This window comes from Natrix helvetica (genome assembly GCF_964273705.1).
Source record: "Natrix helvetica genome assembly, chromosome: 5".
Lineage (NCBI taxonomy): Eukaryota > Metazoa > Chordata > Lepidosauria > Squamata > Natricidae > Natrix > Natrix helvetica.
Genome location: NC_138551.1, coordinates 56,146,374 through 56,164,107, shown reverse-complemented (window position 1 = coordinate 56,164,107; position 17,734 = coordinate 56,146,374).

Here is a 17,734-nt window from a genome sequence, read left to right as displayed (position 1 = left end):
GCCCGCAGGGCCCTATCCGTGCGGAAAAGGAAGGTGTAACCGACCTTGGAAGAATTCGAAATAAAAGATATGCGAGGACTAAGAACAGTCTATTCAGGAAGAAAACCCGAATAGCTTTTTGTGGCGTATCATGTTTGCTCTCATCAAAGAACTGATGTTATGAATATTTATTGCTAGTCTTGTGTGTTTCGGATTTTTACTGGAAAAGGAAAAACAATTATTTCCCTGTAATTTTGAAAGTATATCAGTCCAGACATTTCAATTGCATTTTATGGGATTCTTCATTGTTTTAAAATGTTTTTGTGATGGCTTTTCATATTACATAACCTTCAAAGCAATTTATAACAATTTATAATTCTGGGCTGTTTACAATATTAAAAGATAAATTTGTACAAAACATATACACAATAGGAGCTAAATAAACAAAGATAGATACATGACCCTAACTAAAAGATGGCGGGAGAGGGAGGAGGATGAGGATGGGAGGGAGGATCTGTTATTAGGCTCAACAGCCCCCAATTTTAAAAATAATGCAATATCAAAAGGCATTTTAATTCTCCTTTGAAAGTAGGGAAGGAGCAATGTGCAAATCTTTCACAAGCATAACAAAACATCTCATATCTTGTCAATTTACAGGTTCATAGAGGTATTAAAAATACATTAAACTAAAAGTTATTTTGGTTTTTAATAGCCTTCTATATAATAGCCAATTACCTCTGAAAGCATATTACTAATTAGTTTAGTATAGAATATGAAATTTACTATGATTGTCTCACATTCAATACAGGATCCCTAATAGAACTGATCACAATGTGTAAAGCTTAAAATTAGATGGGAACATACAGGAAAAAAGGAAAAGATAATTCCATATAATAATTCTGAAATAATGAGACCTGTGATCAAGAATTGATACAGACCCTAAAAATTAATCTGATGTAGGCTATTCTAATAAGTGAAATTGGCATTTGATACCATAATTTTTTCCAAAAATCCAATTTCATCTGTTTTTGAAGAAACAGCATAAACTGATAGCTGCATCATATCGAACACATAAGGTACTTTGATGTGGCGCAGATGCAAAGCTATAAATCAGGAGACTTTGATTTCTGCTCCTTTTATAGGCATGAAAGTCAACTGGATAATTTTGGATCAGTCACCCTTTCTTGGGTTAACCACCCTAACTGGTAGTTGAAAATAGGGAGAATTAGGTATGTTTTGATTTGGCCAAAAATGAAATCAGGATAGAAATCTAATAAATAAATGTAGCCGGTAAGGAAATTGATCAATAATTTTACTTTTAGTTAAAAGTGACAAAATTGGCCTATCAATCAAAACCTGTATATATACAAGTAGATCAGAATCCTCATATTCCACTTTAATATAGCCAATACATGCTTTCCTCCTACTCTGATACTAAGAGGAGATCATGTCAAAATAGATATTACTGCTCAAACAGTATGACATTTATTTCACAATTTATTTTTCATCTCATTCATCCCAGGCTGTAGGCTGCTGTCTTCTGCTAAATACTTTACAAAACACTTTATATTTTACTTGACTTACAACCAGTGGTGGGTTCCTACACTGGTAGTGGTGTGGCGGCCTGGATTGCTGGAACTGGCAGTGACCCAGGCCTGCCACGCCCCTGAACCGGTTCTCCTATGGCGCCGCCATCTTGATTTTTGGTTCTGGGCATGCGCACAACAATTGCACAAATGTAATTTTTTTCCATTTTTAATGCTTTTTGTATGCGCAGACCTATTTATGTGCAAATGCGCACAGGCGTGCAAAATTTGCACATGCATTGAACCGGCAGCAATGCCGGCAGCAACCCTGCTTACAACCATTTGTATAGCTACAATTTGAATTTACAATGGCACTGAAAAAAGTGAATTATGACCTGTCCATACATTTATGATTGTCCCAGCATCCCCACAAGTCATATGATTAAAATTCTGGTGCTTGGCAACTAGTATGTATTTACAATGGCTGCAGTGTCCCAAGATCATGTAATAACTATTTGTGTCCTTCCTAGTTGGCTTCCAACAAGCAAAAGTCAATGGGAGAAGCTGAATTTGCTTAAAGACAGCATTATTCACTTAACAACTGCAGAAAATTTAACAATCATGACATAAAATCTGGCAGGATGCTCTTTGGTAGAAACTGGAACATCACCAGCTGCTACCATCAATATTTGCTGAAGCCATGTTTTTAATTTCCAGATGAGCCAATAGATTGTTTTTTATTTCCTTTTTCCTAAAGGATTGACAGCCTAACATTCAATAGATGGCAGCAAAGAATTAGTCTTCCTTAATTGCTGTAACAGTAGCCTGGATATGTGCAAGACAGACAAAACAACTGCACAAGTTGTTCTTTTAGTCTTGATAGGTGTATGAGTTGTGTTCAATTCTGAGGTATATATCCACTTTTATTTAAAATGATCATTGGTGTTTCAGCCATTAGATGGCAGCAAAATTTAAACTTTATGTTTCTTGGCTGCCATTTTGGGTGTTTAGATTTATACTGCTGATATGGAGCTGCTGAATTAGATCAGCTGGAGTTTGAGAAATTTGTTTTCTTATTCTCTCTGACACAAATACATTTTACTATGGAATGAATTTTTTTAAAGAATGAGGAGAGGAACTTAGGAAGCAGAACTTTCCACTGGAAGGGTAATGCATTAGTTGACAGCTATCACAACACAAGACTGGAATTGTTTCAATTATATGGATTAAGCTGAACTTTGGGGTAGTCAGCTTCAGGCCTTGTAGACTAATTTAAGCAATCTACCCATCGATCAAGGCTGTTTAAATGGAAGGAGGAGGAGCACCCTGCAACCAAAACAGAAGTGCAGAATAAGCACCAATTTCAGTAACCAAGTAAATTGTAGCTCAGCAGATCATTACCCCAGACTAGTTAGCTTCAACCATTCTCCTCCGTGTATTGTATACTATATAGATGAAAGTCTCCTTCTATTTTCCCAGAAAGACATTACTTTCACACCAAAACACCGTGGACTGCCTATGAAACAGAAGCTCCATTGAAAGACTACATCCTTAACAGTTAGAGAAACATCTTCACATTGTAGTCAGGATAAATCATCAGGTTTTCCCTTGCTCAGTACTTTTCATTTTTTTCAGATTAAACTTCAGATTCATGGTTGATATCATTCATAAACTACCTCCATACATTTGTTCAGGGTTTCTGTAGTCTCTTAGAAGCATTGGAGTTTGAAGAATTGAGCAGTATTTTTAATCCAAATGTCCAGAATATTACAGAAATAAAGCTGCCTTTATTTGGTGAATTTTATCAGTCTTCCTGTCATGACTACATAATGCCCTCTCTTACAATACAATACAATACAATACAATACAATACAATACAATACAATACAATAGCAGAGTTGGAAGGGACCTTGGAGGTCTTCTAGTCCAACCCCCTGCCTAGGCAGGAAACCCTATACCATTTCAGACAAATGGCTATCCAACATCAATATTTTGTTGATATCATTTAAATATTCATAAGAGTATGAATTATAAAAGCTAGCTAGCTGGCTATACTGTTTCAATACACTTCTAAGATGTCATATTTTGTTTTAAGAGTCCTGTGTGTGTGTGTGTGTGTGTGTGTGTATTTAAAACTCTTGCTCACTGGAGTCATCTTCCAAGAAATTGTTCCAATTTCCCTATCAACAGCAAACAGTTGACATGATATTGAACTGAAAGGAAGTGATATATGTGCACTCCAGTCATGCCATAAGTAGTTACAAGCTGGTTTGTGAAACATTCTTGCAAATGATTGAAACAACTCAATTTAGCTCACACATACTTTCTTTATAGTAGTAGCCACATGTTCAATTGTTCAGGCTATTCAGCTAAATACCTTTAACAGCTTTATGTACAAATACGTGTGTGAAACAGTGATGCATCTGAATGGAGATGAGTGACATGTGGATGGGAATAGGTGCAGAGAGGAAGTAGTACAAGAACAGCGGCTGTGAATCTTCACAGAACTCCATCTGTCTTCTTCTGTTTGGCAAATGGAAAACTAAGACCAACTGTAGGTACTATAGCAAAAATAGCATGCTGACTGCTAATGAAGTCACAAAATAATCTGAAGGAAAAAGAGGAATAATTGTTAACTGTAAGGTCTATAAATTACTGTAATATTAAACACAACATGTAAAACAGTGGAAAGAAAATTTACAAGAGGAAATAGAATTTTCACCTTGACAGCATCTCGTCATAGAAATGTAATTACTAGACAAATCAATTTGTATATTACAATATTTGCAACTAAGAACATAATTGCCTACTTCCTGGCTTTTCTACAGTGAACAGTAGATATGGACCAATTATTTCTTTTTTGTGTAAACCTTTTTCATCACAAACTACCCTTAACATAGTTTATACTGAGATTACAGACAATGAAGTTATTTATTAGGTGTTTTATCTCATTAAAAAAATATCTGTGGGTAATAATTCTTAAAGCATATCTAGGTAATACTTTGGTAAAATTCGTGGAACCAATTTGATCAATTTAAACACTAAATTTGCACATGCATCACCTTTTGTTAAAAAAACTTGCTATTAGCAGGCATTCTAAAATTCTGTAAGCTCTTTGGCTATTAACAAATATATAGCAAACAGGAAGTCATCTTTGTTCTAGCTGGGAGAACGCAGGTGGACAAACGGAGGCAAGCCAGCACTTAACAATTGCTAACAGTTTATTGCCATCAGGTTGCCAAACGTGGCACTTCACATTTTGCGCGTCTCAGCTAACTGGCAACAGCTGAGCCCTGTTTGACAGCCCTTTATATATGCTGGCTGTCAAACAGTCAACCAATCAGCGTTGAGCACAGCGCCCCCTAGCGAAACGGACCAGAGGGAAAACTATAATACATAACACTCCTTCACATTTAAAATGTGCATGCGTAGTCTTCCAAATAGCCTGGGCGGCGTCGGACCTGCCCTGATCTTCGCAGAGTGACCTCTGCCTCGGAATTTGTGGCCACGGTTCCCATAGCCTCGGCCCTTGCCCCTTCAGAATCTGTCAATGCTGGAAGCTCATGGGGAAGAGCAGGTAAGTGTCTAGGATTTTTATTCTACTATGCGATCACTCGGGGGAGGTAGACTGGGACCTAAGCGTTTGCTCTGAACTCTCAGTGGCTTGCCTATTGGATAGGCCCTGTTGTTCCCCCCGCCATGTTTGACACTCATTGCCGATTTCGTAGCTGATTGATATGGCGCCTCCATACTCGGCCGTCCTCTAGTTCCATCAGGTACGAGCAGGGCCCCGTGATTTTTCTGACCAACCCCGGGACCCATAGTGGGTGGCCGGCGTAATTCCGTGCATAGACAAGTGCATTTAATTGAAAACCCTTAAGCTGACTGTGCGAGTCTAAGGGCTTTGAAGGGGCATACTCTGGGTGTAGCCTGTCTAGTGTTGTTCTGATTCGCCGACCCATTAATAATTCCGCCAGGCTTTTGTTTGTCATGGAGCAAGGGGTGGCATGCTGCCTTAGCAAGTATGTGTCTATGTCTCCCTGCCAATTGAGGGGGCCAAACCTAGCCAGCGCTGCTTTCCCTGATCTGACTGCGTGTTCCGCTAGGCCATTGGCCGCTGGGTTGAAGGGGGCTACAAAAGCGTGTCGGACCCCTAGCCTGGCAAAAAAATTGTCTAGCAATGCTGCAGTAAATTGGGGCCCATTGTCAGAAATGACCAGATCAGGTAATCAGGTCGTGAACACCCTTCTTAACACCTTGATAATGGCAGGGGCAGTGGTGGTAGACAATAATGCAATTTCAACCCACTTAGAATAAGCATCAACAATAATAATAAAAGTTTGGCCCTTTACTGGGCCTGCAAGTCTATATGAACCCTGGACCACGGAGCCCTTGGCTGCTCCCAATTCTGGATGGGAGCTCTGCGACAGGCAGTTCGGGACTACTGGCACTTTGAACAGCCAAAGACCCACCTCACAATGTCCTGGTCAATGCCCAGCCACCAAGCATAGCTCCGGCCCAGTGACTTCATCCGGACTATGCCCGGGTGGCCTTCGTGAAGAGTGGTCAGCACTGCTTCTCGCAGGGAGGCAGGAATGATCACTCGGCCACCCCACAGGAGGCAACCCTGCTGAGAAGAGAGTTTGTGTTTCCTGGTTGAAAAGGGTTGCCACTCAGTGCCCAGTGGTTTCGCTGGCCATCCCCGTTCAGTCCAAGCCAGCACCTTGGCGAGTAGTTTGTCCCGACTCGTGTGTGCGGCCACATCAGCAGCTGTTATCGGTAACTGCATCTCGTCGATCAGCAAAACCTCAGAGGCAGGCACTGGGTCTTTCACTGAAATGGGCAAGGGGCACCTGCTCAAGGCATCGGCATGGCAAATGTGCTTCCCTGGTCTATGATGCAAGGTATAGTTGTAGGCAGCCAAGAACACAGTCCATCTCGTGAATCTGGGGGATAGAATTTGAGGCATTTGTCTGTTCCCAGTGATGATGCCCAGTAGGGGCTTATGGTCCATCACTATGTGAAAATGACGGCCATAGAAATAAGAGTGGAAACTCTTCACCCCGGCTACTATAGCCAAAGCTTCTCGATCTAGCTGACTATAGTTCCTTTCGGGCGAAGACAGGGCGCGATAGAAAAATGCCACAGGGGCTTCTAATCCTTACTGAAGACGGTGGCTTAAGACTGCTCCGACCCCGTAAGGAGACGCGTAACAAGTCAGAACAACAGGGAAGGATTCATCGTATTGGAGCAGGACACTCTCAGAAGTTAAGAATTTTTTAACATTGTCAAAAGCTGTGGCTTCCTTTTTGCCCCAAACCCACTTCGCTGAGCGGTCTAGCAATCTGTGCAGGGGTTCCACAACAGATGCCTTGTGAGGCAGGAAAATATTATAAAAATTGAGCAGGGCCAGGAAAGCTTGAAGCTCGGCTTTGGAGGTAGGTGGAGGAGCCTGACTAATAGCCCGCACTTTCTGAGGGGTCGGATGAATTCCTTTCTTGTCCACTAAAAAACCCAAAAATTTGACTTGGGGAACTGCAATCTGGCACTTGGTCGTTTTAAGTTTTAAGCCAGCATCACAGACACACCCAAGTACGGTTCGCAATCAGGCCAGGAGGTTGGACAGGGAATGGCTGATACCAGGACGTTGTCAAAATAGGAAACAATGCCTGGTATCCCTTGTAGCAGCCTTTCCATTAAATTTTGAAAAAGTCCTGGTACTACAATTTACCCCAAATTGTAAACGGTTACACTTAAACGCACCCCTATGTGTAATTATAGTCTGGGCTTCAGCAGTTGCCTCATCCACAGGCAACTGCTGATATGCTTGAGCTAGGTCAAGCTTCGCAAATATGGTTCCCTGACCCAGGGAGTGCAGCAAATGCTGCACCACGGGCACGGGGTATGCGCTCTGCTGCAAGGCATGGTTCAAAGTGCATTTAAAATCAGCGCAGATGTGCACAGAGCCATCATGCTTAATTGGTGTGACAATGGGAGTTTCCCAACGGGCATGGTCAATAGGCTCTAACACCCCTTGGGCCAATAACTTGTCTATTTCTGCGTCTACTTTAGGTTTTAACGCAAATGGTACCCTACGCGGCTTCAGACGCCTTGGTGGTACCTGGGGGTCTAGGTTAAAAGAAATGGGGGTGCCAGTGTATTTTCCCAATCCTTCCCCGAAAACTTCAGGAAATTCTTTGATTAGCATGTCAAGGTATGGAATGGTCTGAATTTGATCTATTCCCATTATGGCCAGACCCAGGGCTTCAAACCATTCCAAACTTAACAAGCTTGGCCTGGGACCCTTGACAACAATAAGAGGAAGCCTCCTATGATATTGTTTAAAGGACACCCTACAGAAAAACTTCCCTAGCACTGGAATGGGATTTCCCTGAAAATTCCTCAACTTTAATGGGCACTGTTTCAATCTCGCTTGGGAGATGTCTGGCACAAGTCTCTTAATCCCTGCCCAAGATATGATAGACACGGCTGAGCCCGTGTCTACCTCCATCTGATAGGGTTTGCCCTCCAGTCTAACGATGAGGAATATTTTTCCTCTCGGGGTATGGACAATCTGGTCTACTTCAGACTCATCTCTGTCCTCACTGACTGCAAAACAGGAATCCTGCTTCCTGAACCCTTCGTTCCTACCAAAACTGGAGGGTTTTCTGAAACCCTGGCTGGTGCTGGGAGAGTTCCCTTCTAAAGCACTTGCGCAAGGTGCAGCTGCCCTACAAACCCTTGCTAAATTGCCCTTTTTACCACAATGGAGGCAGGACGCATTTTTGAAATGACAGTCCACTCTATCGTGCCTACCCCCGCACCCTGGGCAATTTGTTTGGGACATGGCCTTACCCTGCCGACCTTTGGATTACTCACCCCATAGGCGATGTACTTCGTCGTTTCCGATGGCCCCGGTGTCATTGATAGCGTCGTCATGGTGCACCTCGGTAGTCTTATCTGTGGGTTGTGGTTTGAAGAATTTCTGGATTTCCTCTGTAGATTTCATTGACAGCTCTACCACCCTGGCTTCATCCAGGGCCATCTGTAAGTTGAGTTCAGGTTTGGCCACCAGGCGGCGCTGTATACGGAGGTCTCTAACACCCCCTACAATCTGGTCTGTCAGGGCTTCATCTAAGTCTTTGAATCTACAATGAACAGCTGCAGCTTGTAAACAAGCCATTTATTGTCTCTCCCTGAAGCTGGGCCCTTCTGTCAAATGCAAATCTGCGCATTGTGCGGGACAGTGCTGGGGTGTAATGATTCTTTAACTTGGACATTAAAACGTCCCAGGTCACATCGTGGACGGAGTGCGGGGCAACTAGGGTCTCCGCAAGATTAAACATCTCCGTACTACATAAATTTAGGAAACTTGCCTTTTTCCGCTGTTCAGTTAGGTCTGTAAACTTTGGCTTCTGAAAAACACTCAAAACAGGAAATATAGGAGCTCCAAGTCTCTGCGGTTGCGTTAAAAGCGGCTAGTGTGTTCATTGAGGCCATCTCTGAGGTAACTTCTTTCTTCGTTGATTAACCAGAGCTGTCTTCGTAGGCAAGTGACTCACTCGACCTCTTGTCGAGTGATTCCCTGAGGGGAATTCAGCTCTCAGTGACTTAGCTCATAGGTTAGTGACTTTTCACAGCTCTGCCTGGGCTCCGCCTGTGTATCCCACCTTCGTCGCCAATGTTCTAGCTGGGAGAACGCGGGTGGACAAACAGAGGTGAGCTAGGACTTAAGAACTGCTAACAGTTTATTGCTAACAGGTTGCCAAACACGGCACTTCACATTTCGCGCGTCTCAGCTAACTGGCAACAGCTGAGCCCTATTTGACAGCCCTTTGTATATGCCGGCTGTCAAACAGTCAACCAATCAGCATCGAGCACAGCGCCCCCTAGCGAAACGGACCAGAGGGAAAACTATAATACATAACAATCTTGTCTTTTTGTGAATCAGTGAGAAATATAAACTTACATTTTCTTGCTTCTAAGCTCATAGAATCCCAATTAAAGGGGAGGAAACTATGGCAATTCCATTTATTGTTCGGAAGTTTTTTTACCAAATCTAATTGTTTATGCTTTATATCATTTTCTTTTAGTGTATAATTATTATTTTCCATTATCTTTCTAGCAATCTTGCATGTGCAAATTATTATCAGTACTCCTCCCTTTGGTTGTCAAAATAGTAAAATAAAGCATAGATGGATGGTTGATATTTTTCAATACACAGAATTTTTCACTTTGTTTTAAACAAAATTACAACAATATTCTCTCTTCTAGGCAAGGCAAACTATAAAATATAATGCAACTCCACGAGCACAAAGCATAGTGTTAGGCCTACAGCACTGTTGTCTGATTCCTTTAACTGCAAATGCACAGGAGTAAACCTAAGATTTTCTCCATGCAGATTAGGTATACAGTATGTTTATAGAGTTAAAAGACCTGCCTGTTATGTGCCAATGAAAGGCTTCAATATAGCATTAAATGTATCTGAACAAGATGTAGAGTAGAGATTTTGCTAGATTAAGGTAACTACTGGTTCCAATAATTATGTGCTAGATTTAACATCAGAAATTAGAACACACAAATGCTTAGCTTCTTCAAGTTTCAAAGATGCTTTTTCAAAAGGCAACTGGACAGTTTTTTTCCTTGAGGAAGAAGAACAAAATGTTTGGTTTCTCATCCAAGAAACTTCAGTTGTAATGACCCCCATAAATGAAAAGTTTCTTGGATAAGAAACAAAACATTTTGTTCTTCTTCCTCAAGGAAAAACAGTCGAATTGTCTTTTGAAAAAGCACTTTTGAGACAAATGTGACCTGAATCACTGAGAATCTCCACAGATACTTAGCTTCAAGTTCATTTGTTTAATTATTGATTCTTCTCCAGCTATAATCTATTTGCCTTGTGTCTGATTGTCCAAACTGAGCTGTTATGGTTTTATTGGTTATGACCCATGGATAAATATACACATATTGCTAATGCCATGTTGATCTGGATTGGCAAACTATAGCATTAAATTAAAAAATAAAAAGTTGGTCTTTCTTAGGACTGTTCTACCTACCCCTTAATACATCATATCAGAAGGATAGATACTTATCATATAATAGTCTTTAATTTGTTGATCTTTAAATGTGTTGGACCCTATTATCAAGGACTAGATTGACCCAGGATTTGATTCTGTTGATCTGAGAGACACCAGGTTGGAGGAAGCTAATTTGATTACTAAATTAAGAATGGTAAACTTCTGGTAAAATCAGAATAGAAAATATTGAGCTCAACAGCTGAATGGTCTGACACACTGTTAAGATAATAGTTTTTTATCATCACAACTGCAATTTAAATTTAAAAAAACTGGAAGGAGGGGCTTTAAATTCCATACTCAGTGGGACTTTCACTTTTTTAAATTTAAATTTAAAAAAACTGGAAGGAGGGGCTTTAAATTCCATACTCAGTGGGACTTTCACACATGAGAATGAACTACATTAGACTTGCTGTTTTTTTTCTACTTGATTCAACGTATTTGCATAAAATGGGTTAACAACAGGAATCCCTCTAAAGCTAGCACTTGATCATTATCTTCCAGCATATTCAGCATTCTTCGATCTCTCAAGATGAGATGAAAGGTCTCTATCCTCTAGGAAATAATGACATTACTACGCAGAATATGAGTAAACCCTTTTTCTGGATATGTTAAAGCAATAATTTAGAATAAAATCCAACAGAATGATGAATTAACTGGCTCAACTTGGTATTTACCTCTGTGGCTTTTGCCTTTCATCAAAGGGTCCAAGAACAGAATTTACTAACAAGTATGTATGAGTGAGTGAAAATTTTAATTGATCAAAGGGAGGCCTACACACTAATAATTATATGCAGTTTAGAGTGGACATTGTATAGAGATGTAGGGCATGAAAATAAAGAAAACTGGATTGTTTTGAAATTCTGGGAAGATTTTAAAGCAGCACAATCTCCTTTTGCGTAGCTCTGATAATCAATATGTGAGTTGTTAAGTCTAAATACCAGCTGGGAAAAGAATTATTTTCAGATATTATATTGGGCAAGAGTGGGGTGGGATTGGGGAGAAGCCATTAATGCTTCTAGGGAAGCTGAGGCAAATTTCCAGGAACTGTAGGCAGTTTTCTCTGCAAATATACCAGCCAATGAGCAGTAGACAAAAAATATTGGATTGTTAGTTGCCAATCCTTACTTCCTGTCTTATTGTCTGCTCAGAGATATACAGTAGTTTATAGATTGCAGTCACACCTCCTATCTCAGGGGTGAAACATTATCAGTGTGGCCCATTTACAAGTGTTTGGCAAGTCTTTTATCATTTGAGATTCTGGAGGAAGAGAAGGAAGAAGGAGGAGACCAATTATATGCAATCATAGGCTCCCCTCCTCCAATACGTTTAACATAGCATTTATTTTTCTCTCATGTCAACTCATCAGCATTCATAAATCTGGAGAACAATGTTGGACTTTCAAAAGCAGTTGTAAATAGAGAAAAAGTGTATTTTGTATCTCTATTCTCAAATACAATGACACATTAAAATAATATTTATTACTAAACCCCTCTTCCCATTGATTTCCTTCTGAAGAATATTCATTCTTAATATTTCTTCAATGATTTGTTGCTGGTTTATTGACCTGATCAAAGAGACTTGTGAAATTCTGAATTAATTTTGATAAGCCATATATTTATCTTTTCTGAGTCATGGTAACTGAGTAATAAAATAGAGGATTTTAAAAAGGAAACCAATGATAGGTTATCTTGTTGGATAATTCAAATATTCTCAGAGTTTATACAGCAAGAAAAACATCACATTTATCTTTAAAACACACACAAAGAATAATAATTTGAATCAGCTAGATGCTACTACCGGTATCTGTTTTGACTATAACTTTTTCTCCATGAGTCAAAAGAAGTTTGAATGGAAAGTCCCATTTGTTTAGAAACATCCTTTTTATAAACACATCAGTATCATTAAAAAAATTCCTAGAACATCAGAAAAGTATTTCCAGGTGAGTCTTGGAAAAAATACTCTTTAAGTTGCAGCATTTTTAGAACATTATTGATTTTCATAATTTTTGTTTTATTATGTTGTTTTAATAATATACTATGTTATTTATATATTAAAACAAAACAGAATAATGGAGTTGGAAGGGACCTTGGAGGTCTTCTAGTCCAACCCTCTGCTCAGACAGGAAACTCTATACCATTTCAGATAAATGCTTGTCCAATCTCTTCTTAAACCAGGACTATGTGGACATGGTCCATGCAGTTAATTTTTAGGCTGATGTCCTTGCTTTTCCATATTTAATTTGTGTTCATCAATGCTGCATGATCCAATGCAATTTAATACAATATTTCTGAACTTCATTCAAATCTTTTATCAATTTGCAATCCTGTGAAAATGAATTCTTGCAGACATTGATTTCTTCATCATCAGTAGTTATTTTGACATCCCTCACAGCTCGGTCTTTTTCATGTCCAGGAAGAGGCCAAATTTCTCTCGTCTTTAATTAATCAGATGTTTAAGTTGTTTGGTTGTCGAGAGAAAAGTTACTGTATGTTGTCAACATATCAAAGATTGCTGACATTCCTTTTTCCAATCCTTACTCCAATTTTTGATTCTAAGTTCCAGCTTCGTCATGATCATTTCAACATACAGATTAAACAAGAAAGGTGAAAGAATGCAACCTCTATTCTCTATTTTGAATGAGTGAGTATCTCCATTAGTGTTCATGTAAGGGCTTCTTGATTTGTGTATAGTGACTGCACCAAGTTGATCAGATGTGCCAGCAGGTCTTCTAGAACTCTTCAAAGTTGAGAGATGATTGTCACAATTGAAGGTTTACTTTTCTTGTAGTCAAAGCAGATGTAGATGTTCTTTTGATGTTCTTGAGATTTTCCCATGATCTAGTATAGATTTGCAATATGGTCACAGGTGCCATAACCTCTTATGAAGCCAGCATGTACATCTAGTGCTGCAATTCCCTTTTAATAGTTAGTTCCTTATGTTGTGTGATATTAAGAAGAATCATACTAGTGTAAGACCAGTTTTGTGGTAATTGAAGCAATTTGTGGAGATGCTCTTTTTTGCCAATGGAATGAACACTGACAGTTTTCAATCCTGTGGGCATGTGTTGATTTCCCAAATTTTCTGATACAAGGTTCTGATGGTTGTAGTGGTATAAGCATCAGCAATTCTGTGGGGATAATATCAATGCCTGTGGCTTTGTTGTTTGGTAGTTAGCTCATTGCCCACACCACTTTTTCCTGAAGTATGGCTAATTCTAGTTCTTCTCCCCTTTCCAAATTATTCCAGGGAGCCTGGGACTCTTCGTTGCTGATATACAGCTCTTCTATATATCAGGGACGTGCAGTCAGGGGAGGCAGGGGAGGCAGAGCCGCACCGCTCTCATCATGAAAAATTTTTTAAAAAGGGAAAAGGCGCTGAGGAGCCTTCTGCACACGTGGTCGGGAATGGGAGCGCTCCGTGGTCCCCTTCATGTTGACTCAGGAGTCAGGAAGGAGGGGAATGGGACCACGTGTGCAGGAGGCTCCTCTAGCCTCAGCCTCCCTCCTGCGCACGTCCCATTCCCCGCCTTCCTAAGTCAACATGAAGGGGACCGCGAAGCATGAGCTGCAGTCCCGCGGAGCACGCTCCGTGGTCCCTTTCATGTTGACTTAGGAAGGCGGGGAATGGGACGTGCGCAGGAGGGAGGCTGACGTGGTCCCATTCCCCTCCTTCCTGAGTCAACATGAAGGGGACCACGGCTCACGCTGATGACGTCACCAGCCTCACCAGCCGTAAAGCTCACCGCACGTCACTGCTATATATTCTCAAAGAGAACGTTAAATAACCATGTATAATTAAGCCTCTACAATTGATTAAATATCTTTGCCTTGCCATAAGAGTTGGTCATAGGCACATTGCCTTCACCAATTTGCTCATCCTGAAAGATCTAAAGATTGTTTAAATAAGGCCTATGAACAGATTGTCCTCTTCGGCAATTGTATGAGACAAATATATGTATATGTATAAATGTATACAGTACTATGTGATCAATCAGAAGTGCACTGTGGGATGGTGATAGGATTCCTTTTTTCCTCCCTCAAGCAGTTTCCCCCCCAGATGTATTGACAACAGCCATAAATGGCCATGCTGGCAAGGAATTCTAGGTGATGTAGCCCAAATGATCAAGGTTGCACCTGGTTGAAGAAAATTTGACATGGTTTGAAAATCATCCTCAGTATTCATTATCTTCAGTACCCTGATTTCCAAGACATTTTTTCTCCTAGGATGGGAGAAATGCTTAACACCGTTTCAATTCCATTAAACTAATATGACAACTCTCTAATCATGGCTGCTCATCTCTTTGAGATTCATTTTGCTCTTGGAGATGGAAATTCTATCCCAGCCACTTGTCATAGACTGGCCAGTTGACTTGCTGAGCTTTTAAAAATCTTTTTTAAAAAACACTTTAGGTAATGACTTACACAACATACTTCTCTCCATGCACACTTATAGTTTGCTGCCACAGGATTTGAATCCAAATCCACATTCAGAGATCGCTCCCCAAAGACTCCTTTTACTGTAATCCTGAAAAAAAAGTAAAGCTTCCATGTAAACCTATGTTTTTCTTCTGCCTTGACAGTGACCTCCTTCAGGTCTAGTTGATGTGGAAAATGTGGATATGCAGATGTTTATTTTCCACTCTCACACTGTTTGAAGTAAAAGTCTTCCAGTAAAACTGGGAAAATTTAGACCTAATAAACAAAATAAACAGATTCATAAAATATTTACTTCCGGTTGACATCGTGGTGAGGTCAGACACAAGGAATTGGTCTCCGTGCTCCTGCGCTGAGTTCTCCCTGTTAGAGGGCTCCAAAAGGAGCTAAAGCCACCCTGGAGGGGTGGTGAAGAAAAGAGGGATGCCCTGTAGATTGCAGTGAGTTGCATCTCTCCCGCTTGACCCAGGGCTCTTTTCCCTTTCATCTATGATGAGGAAAAGAGGCAGCCATCATGGCTGCCATGAAACTGAGACAGCTATGGCAACAAAGAAAGTGCATGAGCATTGTAGATGAATAATGATTAAAACTGGGTGAGATGATTTCTTTTGTACCTAGAACCTAACCCTAAAAGGAAAAAAATTCAAGAAAAGAGACTCTTAGAACTATTTGTTAAAGCAGTGAATAACTACTTGAAAGAAAAATCCCAGATTCGAAAGAAAGGAACTAAGGGGAGAAAAGTAAAAAAAAAACTTTTAAAATTGAATTAAAATTGCATTAAATACTTGTGAGATCTGAGACAATGCTGAAACCTAAGCTGAGGGCGCCACCTACTGATGAATGGAAAATATGCCTTACCCCTACAAGTCTGGGAAATTTTATGATCAGATAAATAAACAACATTTATCTGGACTAATACCGTGATACCTACTGTTTTATATTTATCTACTTTATGACTACTGGAGGTTCAGCTGTGAAAACAAGGAAGATACCTAAGTAAATCAATCACTCCATGCACATGCGGAAACATATGATTAGTTTTTCTTTTTCTTTCTTTTTCTTTTTTCTTTTCCCCTAATTATTTGCATTGGGATTATTCTTTATATGATTTATGTTGTTTGTATTTGTTGTCATGGATTGCACCAATGAGGCTAAAACCAATTTCGTTGTATTTATTTTGTACAATGACAATAAAGGTTATACTAAAAGTGACTTTTGAATGTTAAGATATACAACTAAATCTATAGAGTGGATGTAAGGAAATATTTGGAAAGCTTCCTTGACTATCTAAATGGAACTGATTGAATAATTCTGGGATATAAAGAACTATGATTATTGTACTCTCTGAAGAACAACATTAGATTTGAATATACGATTTTTTTACTATTGAGCAAGAGTGAGACTTACTAAAATAAGACAAGATGCTCCATCAGGGGGAAATGAGTGGAATTTAAAAAGAAATGGTGTTGATATTCCAAAGTATCAATGACACTAACAAAAAAATACAGGGAGAATCTAATGCATAGCATAGATGGGATATGGAAAATATTCAAGAAGGGACAACGAATAAAGATCAAAATGTCCAGGAAAGGGAGGAGACAACAGAAAGAATGGAGGAAAATATAGAACAGAGAAATCAGAAAATAAAGCAAAAAGATAAGAAGGAGAAGACAATAAAGACAATAATGACTGATGAAATAAATCAAGGAAAAAGTATTTTAAGAGATTTAAAAATGGAATTGGGAAAGCAGGAAGATACTTTTGAATGGGAGATAAGGATTTGGGCAGACACTCTGGAGGCCTGGCAGCATAAGATGATAGTAGAAAAATTCAAACTAAATAGTAAAGAGGTAGATGTAGTTAGAGACAAAGATCCAAGAGAGGAATATGAAAGGCAATTCAAAAAACAAATAAGAATTGAAGTATTAAAACAGGCAAGAGATGATGGATAGAAAGAAATGCCTTTTAATATAATGGTGGCTAGACTAAAAGCTAGAATAGAGGTAGAAATAAAAATACACATTTTTATATAATAGAATAAATGCAATAGATAGATGGAAAGATTAGAGGTTGAAAAAATGGTATTATTATGTATGTTTAAATAATATGGTGACTGGCATTAGAATGGCATATTGAAACATTCAACAACTAAACAATGAAAGATTATATTTCAATACAAACATGTGTATCAAAACTAGGACTAGTAATGATGGCCTGACTAGAAGCTTAATAGAGGCAGATATAAGAAATAGGAGAAATATTAGTAAACACATTTTTATATAATAGAATAAAAGCAATAACCAGATGGACAGACTACTGGTTGAAAGATGGTATTACTATGTATGCTCAAATAATATTGTGGTTGGCATTAGAATGGCACATTGAAATTCTGAACAACTAAATAATGAGAGATTATACTTTAATACAAACATGCGTATTAACACTAAGATTACAAAAGTATGACTAATGTAATAAATATTATTAATGTTAGTACATTAATAATACCCAGATGTCACACTGTTCATGTATTGATGTTGATGAATATTTAAAAATAAAGTAAAAAATATACAAAAACACACTTCATAACATATTTATCTGCAAATTGTACTTACCGCAATGGCCAGACAAATTTATAAAAGGGTGTAGACAAATTCATGAGAATGAGCTACTACCGTAATAGTTACTCATTTTGATGGTTGTTCAGTACCGCAGAATCAAA